This window comes from Chiloscyllium plagiosum, chromosome 41, assembly GCF_004010195.1.
Source record: "Chiloscyllium plagiosum isolate BGI_BamShark_2017 chromosome 41, ASM401019v2, whole genome shotgun sequence".
In the NCBI taxonomy this organism is placed as follows: Eukaryota; Metazoa; Chordata; class Chondrichthyes; order Orectolobiformes; family Hemiscylliidae; genus Chiloscyllium; species Chiloscyllium plagiosum.
This window is the reverse complement of record NC_057750.1, coordinates 15,162,477-15,170,843: the sequence shown is the minus strand read 5'-3', so window position 1 is coordinate 15,170,843 and position 8,367 is coordinate 15,162,477.

Here is an 8,367-nt window from a genome sequence, read left to right as displayed (position 1 = left end):
GTGTATATGTGGTTGTGTATGTGTGTGTGTGTATATGTGTTTGTGTGTGTCTGTGTATCTGTGTGTGTTTGTGTGTATGTGTATATGTGTTTGTGTGTGTGTGTGTGTCTGTGTCTGTGTGTATATGTGTTTGTGTATGTGTGCGTGCAAGAGGCCTGCAGCAGAATGTATTCACTATAAGTGTGCGCAGGGCTGTGTGCACTCAGGGTTGCATGCATGTGCCTGTATGAAGCGATTCAGGTAAATGTAGAAAATGTTTGAAAGGTCATGGAGAAAATGTGGGAGAATGGGGACCAAACATTCTTTCAAAGCGCTGGTAGAGGCACGATGGGTTAAAGAGATTCATTCTGTGCGAGAGAGAGAGAAAGAGAGAGAGAGGATAGGGTCCTCCCTCTCACTCCAGGCTCCAGGAAAGCAAGCTCCAGGCAGGGGCAGGGTCAGGAACCGTGACTGATGGGGCTGAGGCTGAAGCTGATTGCTTCATCTGAACACAGTCCCAGGCGAGAAACAGGCTGAGTTGTTTCTTGTTAAGGAAGGCTTTGGAATTAGTCTGCTGCTAAACCTTGCCAACTTCTCCACCCCCACAGCGCGGAGAATTTCCTGTTTGAAAGAACATTTCTTTAAAAGGGAACAGTTTCCAGAGAAACAGCCAAAGTTTGGCAACAGGTCAGCCCTCTGCAAACAGGTCAGGAACATTGGCTCCAGATTCCTCACCAGCGCAGGATCTGGGGAGTCCCGCACATTATGTCCCTGATTCCCACAGCCCAGCGTTGGCACTGGGAAATTCCAGTTCCTCCAGGGTACTGCAAAGGAACAGACTGATGAGCCAACACAGTCATCCAGATATCCGCCAAATTGCAGGATCATTCCACTGTAACACCTGGACTGCTCAAAATAACCACAGGCTGATACTATATTCCCAGTCATACACTCCCAGGACAGGGACAGCACAGGGTTAGGTGCAGAGTAAAGCTCTCTCTACACTATCCCCATTAACACTCCCAGGACAGGGGCAGCACAGGGTTAGGTGCAGAGTAAAGCTCCCTCTACACTATCCCCATTAACACTCCCAGGACAGGGGCAGCACAGGGTTAGATACAGAGTAAAGCTCCCTCTACACTGTCCCCATTGACACTCCCAGGACAGGGACAGCACAGGGTTAGGTGCAGAGTAAAGCTCCCTCTACACTATCCCCATTGACACTCCCAGGTCAGGGGCAGCACAGGGTTAGGTACAGAGTAAAGCTCCCTCTACACTGTCCCCATTGACACTCCCAGGACAGGGACAGCACAAGGTTAGATACAGAGTAAAGCTCCCTTTACACTGTCCCCATTGACACTCCCAGGACAGGGACAGCACAGGGTTAGATACAGAGTAAAGCTCCCTCTACACTATCCCCATTGACACTCCCAGGACAGGGGCAGCACAGGGTTAGATACAGAGTAAAGCTTCCTCTACACTGTCCCCATTGACACTCCCAGGACAGGGACAGCACAAGGTTAGATACAGAGTAAAGCTCCCTTTACACTGTCCCCATCAAACATTTCCGGGACAGGGACAGCACGGGGTTAGATACAGAGTAAAGCTCTCTCTACACTGACCATCAAAAGTTCCCAGGACTGGGATAGAATGGAGTTACATACAGAGTAAAACTCTCTCTACTCTGTCCCTTCTCTAAAACTCCAGGACAGGGACAGCACTAAGTTAGATACAGAGTAAAGCTCCCTCTGTAATTTTCCCATCAAACACCACCAGGTCAGGGACTTCACTGGGTTAGATACAGAGTAAAGCTTTCTCTACGTAGTCCCCATCAAACACTCCCAGCAGAGGGACAGCACAGGTTTGGATGCAGAGTAAAGCCTCCTCTACATTGTTCTGAATAAACACTTACAGATTTGCTTGGGCCATGGATTGATTTGGCTAAATTGTTCCTATCACCTCGGTATTAAGCATTCTGCGCTGTAGCAAAATGGCTGTCATGCAGATTTGTCCAATGAGAAAGTAAGCTCACTCCGTTCACCATACGTCAAAATAGTTATAGCTTCTAACAACAGGCCATACCCTTGACCCTATATATAGCTTTGACCCCCAAACCCAGCTCAGATCCTAAATCCAGACTTGACCCTAAACCTAGCCTTTAACCCCGCACTGAACTCTGACCCCATGAGCTTAAACCATAAAGCTGACCTTGATTGGTGGGGTCAATTGAATATGTTGGATGGGGAAATTCCAGATTGGGTACCAAGGGGAGCTGAGTGAAGATGCAGAGTAGTCAATCGAACTGAGTAATAAAATAAGGGCTGAATGACCTCCTCCTGTTCCTATACATGTTTAGTTTGGTCAATATTGAAGGGTCACTCATGGGGACTGATCCAACAGCCTGCAAACACAGGCCAGAGTTGGGTCATTGACATTGATTGGACATTTGATATGGATCTCAAACCCATCTAGTCAAATAGTCTCCCTCCCATTGCCTCTAATGTTGGAGAACTCATGAGAAACCATGTTCAAAGAACATCGGTCCATACTGTTGTGCTTTAAGATGTCCATTTGATTTCCTTTCCATTGACTGTGGATTTGTTCTTGACTCCTCGGTGTTAACTTGCAGACCGTTTCCCACTTTGACAGCGCTGACCGAGGAGAGAGTAATGACGCAGGATTCTCAATCCTCAGGCAGGTTCACACTCGCACTGTCATGGGGGAGGATGGAAGTTGAAGTCTGTAGTCAGCATTTTCCAAACTCCGAGTCGTGTGCGTGAATAGCTTGGCACAGCAAAACGCCAGGGTACACGTCATGGAATGGGTCTGGAGCCAAGTCCTTGGGTCAGGAGCAGCTTGGATTGTTTACTTTATGTGGGACTGGATTCCTCTTGCGTAATATAAAACAGGGGGATTTTAAATTCAGGCACAAGGGGCTTTCCCTGGATGCCCATGAACTGGGATCGATTCAAGCTCCAGGATTTGTACAGCCCAGCAGTGAGCTCTTGCCTGTTTGTCAGAAGGGAGTGCAGGTTACAGTCTGACTGGGTGGGAATAGCTTCACCTTGTGCTGTTGTTGTGGCAATCGATGCTTGATCTCCAAAGCAGCCCCTGGGGCCCTGACTGACTGTGAGGTTGCCACGGCTCCCAGATTTGCAGCTCCTCCGAGTGGTTGGGAGCTGGCTGGGTGCAAATTGGCTACTCCACCACAACACCTTTTGACAAGTCTCTCATTGGCCGTGATAAGCACTTTGAGGGGGGAGGTCAGGTGGTGATAGAAAGTGCTATGCAAATGCAATTGAACAGCAACGCTGTTTCTAGGCCTGGGTGCTGTCAGTGAGGCCTTTTATCATGATACAGGCCCGTTACCATGGCCTGCCTTCACCTCAGTATGTTGTATGGGACTGCAAGCCCATTCAGCCCATTGAATCTGCTCTGCCATCCGATGAGATCACAGCTGAGCTGATCATCTTCAGCACTGCTTTCCTGCCTTTTCCCCACAGCCCTCAATTCCCTTATTGATTAAAAATCTATCCCCATTGCTCCTGTTACCATAGTGATGTGGTGGGACTTGTTATTACCATCAGTGATGTCAAAAGCGTGTGGTTTCTCTGTTAAATTGAAGGCCCAGTCCCATGTATTAAATCCCTACAGTGTGGAAGTAGGCGGTTCAGCCCATTGAGTCCACACCAATCCTCCAAAGCACAACCCACCCCATCCCTGTATTGCCGTGGCTAATTCACCCAATCTGCACAACCCTGGATACTATGGGTAACATTGCACGGCCAATTCACCTGACCTGCACATCTTTGGACTATGGGAGGAAGTCAAAGGAAACCCACACAGACAATCACCTGAGGCTGGAATCGAACCCGGGTCCCTAGCAGTGTGAGGCAGCAGTGCTAACCACTGAGCCACCGTGCCTACATCAGCTCCAAGCTAGTACATATGAGTATATGGATGGGAAATGATGGATGCTCCCTGTTTGTTGAGGATTTCGAGTAGGAGATGGAGGTGGGGAATGTCTATCTCTCCACCAGCTTCAGGCTCACCTCTCGTTTATCCAGCATGCACCGGGCTCTTTGCCCCTCATCACCGTGCCCAAAGGAAGTGCCACAGTTTCTGTGGCTGTCGGCAGTGACTGTGCGGAAACGGTGTCAAGAGGCCGGGCTGGCTGCTGGCAAAATGTGTCGCACCACAGCAAGGAAACAATGTCCTCAGCAATAAGTCACCAGGCTGAGCGGAGGGTGGGGGTGGGAGGGGAACAGGCCAGGGAAAAGGGGGTGGGGTTGGTGGGGATTGGGGGGTTGTGGAGGTAGCAGGCCAAGGGGGGAAAATGCCAGCGGGGAGCAGGCTTGGGGAACAGGCCAGGGTGTACAGGCTAGGGCGAGCAGAACGGGGTGTGCAGGCCGGGGTGTGCAGGCCAGGGTGTATAGGCTGGGGCGAGCAGGCCGGGGTGTGCAGGCTGTGGGCGAGCAGGCCGGGGTGTGCAGGCCGGGGGTGTGCATGCTGTGGGCGAACAGGCTGGGGTGTGTAGGCCAGGGTGAGCAGGCCGGGGTGTGCAGGCTGTGGGCGAGCAGGCCGGGGTGTGTAGGCCCGGGCGAGCAGGCCAGGGTGTGTAGGCCAGGGTGAGCAGGCTGTGGCCGAACAGGCCGGGGTGTGTAGGCCAGGGTGTGCAGGCCGGGGTGTGCAGGCAGGGGTGTGCAAGCCGGGGCCTGCAGGCCAGGGTGTTCAGGCCGGGGTGTTCAGGCAGGGGTGAGCAGACTGGGGTGTGCAGGCTGTGGGTGAGCAGACCAGGGTGTGCAGGCCAGGGTGTGCAGGCCGTGGTGTGCAGGCTGCGGGCGAGCAGACGGGGGTGTGCAGGCCGGGGAGAGCAGGCCGGGGTGTGCAGGCTGTGGGCAAGAAGGCTGAGGTGTGCAGGCTGTGGGTGAGCAGGCCGGGGTGTGCAGGCTGGAGTGTGCAGGCCGGGGTGTGCAGACTGGGGAAAGCAGGCCGGGGTGTGCAGGCCGGGGTTAGCAGGCCGGGGCGAGCGGCTGGGGTGAGCAGGCCGGTGTGTGCAGGCTGGAGTGTGCAGGCCGGGGTGTGCAGACTGGGGTGTGCAGGCCAGGGTGTGCAGGCCGGGGTGTGCAGGCAGGGGTGTGCAGACTGGGCAAAGCAGGCCGGGGTGTGCAGGCCGGGGTTAGCAGGCCGGGGCGAGCAGGCTGGGGTGAGCAGGCCGGTGTGTGCAGGCTGTGGGCGAGCAGATCGGGGCATGCAGGCTGGGGTGAGCAGGCCGGGGTGTGCAGGCCGGGGTGTGCAGGCTGTGGGCGAGCAGGCCGGGGTGTGCAGGCTGTGGGCTAGCAGGCCGGGTTGTGCAGGTTGTGGGCGTGCAGGCCGGGGCGAGCAGGCCGGGGTGTGCAGGCTGTGGGTGAGCAGACCGGGGTGTGCAGACTGGGGTGTGCAGGCTGTGAGCGAGCAGGCTGGGGTTTGCAGGCTGTGGGCGAGCAGGCCGGGGTGTGCAGGCCGGGGCGAGCAGGCCGGCGTGTGCAGGCTGTGGGTGAGCAGACCGGGGTGTGCAGTCTGGGGTGAGCAGGCTGGGGTCAGCAGGCCGGGGTGTGCAGGCTGTGGGCGAGCAGGCCGGGGTATGCAGGCCGCGGTGTGCAGGCTGGAGTAAGCAGGCTGGGGTGTGCATGCTGTGGGTGAGCAGGCTGGGGCGAGCAGGCCGGGATGTGCAGGCTGGGGTGTGCAGGCCATGGTGTGCGGGCTGGGGTGTGCTGGCCTGGGTGAGCAGGCCGGGGTGAGCAGGCCAGGATGTGCTGGCCGGGGTGAGCAGGCTGGGTTGTGCAGGCCAGAGTGTGCAAGCCGGGGTGTGCAGGCTGGGACAAGCAGGCCGGGGGCATGTGTTGGATGTTGAGAAATGCTTCCTGCTCTGCAAGCAATGAGCAGCTATGAGTTCCCACAGAAACTACCTGATTAGATTAGATTACTTACAGTGTGGAAACAGGCCCTTCGGCCCAACAAGTCCACACCGACCCTCCAAAGAGCAACCTGATCTTCCCCCTGCAATCCCACTCCCATTTTATCAATCCTATTGCATTCCGACTCCCATTCCCATTCCGTTATCTCTCCCATTCTGTTCTATTCATATTGCATTCCCTCCTCCCTTCCATCCCAGTGTATTCCATTTCTATTGCATTCCTGCTATCATTCCATCCCTCTCCTCTTTCATTCCTGCTCCCATTCCCATTCCATTCCCTCTTCCAGTCCATCCTATTCCACCCTATTCCCACTCCATTCCTTTTCCCATTGCACTCCCATTTCCATTCCCATTCCAACCCATTTGCGATGCATTTCCTGCTCCCAGATCATTCTATTCCCATCCCATTCCCTGCTCCCATTTGCTGCTCCCATTCCATTCCCACTCCCAATCCATCCGTTTCCCATTCCACGCTTGTTGTCGGTCTGTTCCCAATCCCATTGTGTTGTTCATCTGCTGGAAAACCATTCCCTGCTATGTGGGGTTCAGTGATGTCCCCAGTCCTCGCTTCTGTCAAAGATTTGGATTAGCATTGATAGATGATGGGAGTCTTAACAAAATCTGTCTCTCATTGCCTGAAAGACATTAGTACAGGTTACGCTAGCTAATTAGACATGATCATTGCATCTACCAGAAGCCAGAAATGACACATCAGTGTCCATTGGGACCGCACGTCCCATTCCGGCTTCTCCACCCAGGACTATCAGATTGGGTGGTGCTTAATGCAGCTTCACCCTTTCAGAACCATTACCTCATACTACCACGCCCCATTTCATTCCCCCTCCCTTTCAAACTCACTTCCCTTCTATCCCGGGTCCATCTCCATCACCTTTTCCAATCTTTCACCAGTTGCACTCCTTGCCACCAGTTGGCAGATCCATCAGCCAACTCTTCCTTTCCCTGTCCCATCCCAAACGTGTCCTCGCTCTATCCCTGTAACTTGTATCCTTTCCATCTCCATCACCTTTTCCAATCTTTCACCAGTTGCACTCCTTGCCCTCGTCCTGATCCATCAGCCAACTCTTCCTTTCCCTGTCCCATCCCAAACGTGTCCTCGCTCTATCCCTGTAACTTGTATCCTTACGGGAAAACGGGAGGGTCAGACAGCTCTGCTGACAGATTAGGAGGAAATGCCCTGGCTTCTTGCAGAATAGCCACTGGCATTTCAAGCTCCTGTGCAGATTGGCGTGTATCATTGCCGGGTATTGTATATTGTGAAAGATTCCTGTTTGACTTGATTCCATGTGTTATGTGATCAGAGGGGTATTGTTGGTTATACTCTTCCTCTGCAGCCTCTCGTGGGCTTAAAAAGCAGCAAACATCACAAACAATGTGGAATGAGGTTAAAAATCACACAACCCCAGGTTATAGTCCAACAGGTTGGTTTGGAAGCACCAAAGGAGATCTTTGGGACCTGTTACATTTCTCCAGGTCCTGTCTCCATTGAGCTTCCCATAAAGATCCAATTACAGGGATAGAGCGAGGACACATTCGGGATGGCACAGGGAGAGGAAGAGTTGGCTGATGGGTGGGACGAGGGCAAGGAGCGCAACTGGGGAAAGGTTGGAAAAGGTGATGGAGATGGACCCGGGATAGAAGGGAAGTGAGTGTTTGTTTCAGACTTCCAGAACTTACAGTGTTTTGTTGCAGCTGATATAGCTGTACCGCCCTGAGTGAAAGCGGGATCCTGAAAAGAACAGAGAGATCGTGGGATACACATAGGGAATGGGACAAGATTGACACAGAAACTGTCACTCAAAACTAGCCTTCTGGCCTATCCAGATCCTGCCTGTTAGCATTGAATAAATTCTGTTAAATAGCTAGTAGATTTTTTTGATTGCTCATAGGATGTGGGTGTTGCTGGCTGGGCCCAGCATTTAATACCCATCCCTAGTTGCCCCTTGAGAAGGTGGGGGTGAGCTACCTCCTTGAACCACTGCAGTCCACCTGCTGTGGGTTGACCCACAATGCCCTTAGGGAGGGAATTCCAGGATTTTGACCCAGCGACAGTGAGGGAATAGCAATAAATTCCAAGCCAGGATGGTGAGTGGTTTGGAGGGGAACTTGCAGGAGGTGGTGTTCCCATGTATCTGCAGCCCTTGTCCTTCTACAAGGAAGTGGCTGTGGGTTTGGAAGGTGCTGACTGAGGATCTTTAGTGCATTTCTGCAGTGCATGATGGGACACACTGCTGCTCCTGAGTAAACATGTAGCTCCATTTCCTGATGCCAGTTCATTGTCTGTAAATTGCTTCACTGTAAATGGGGCTATAGAAACGCAAGTCCTCAAATTACTGATATTGAAAAAGACGAATGGAAATAGTTACAGGGTATAGCAGTCACAAGAAGAAAGATCAATTTCCTTTCATTTTCCA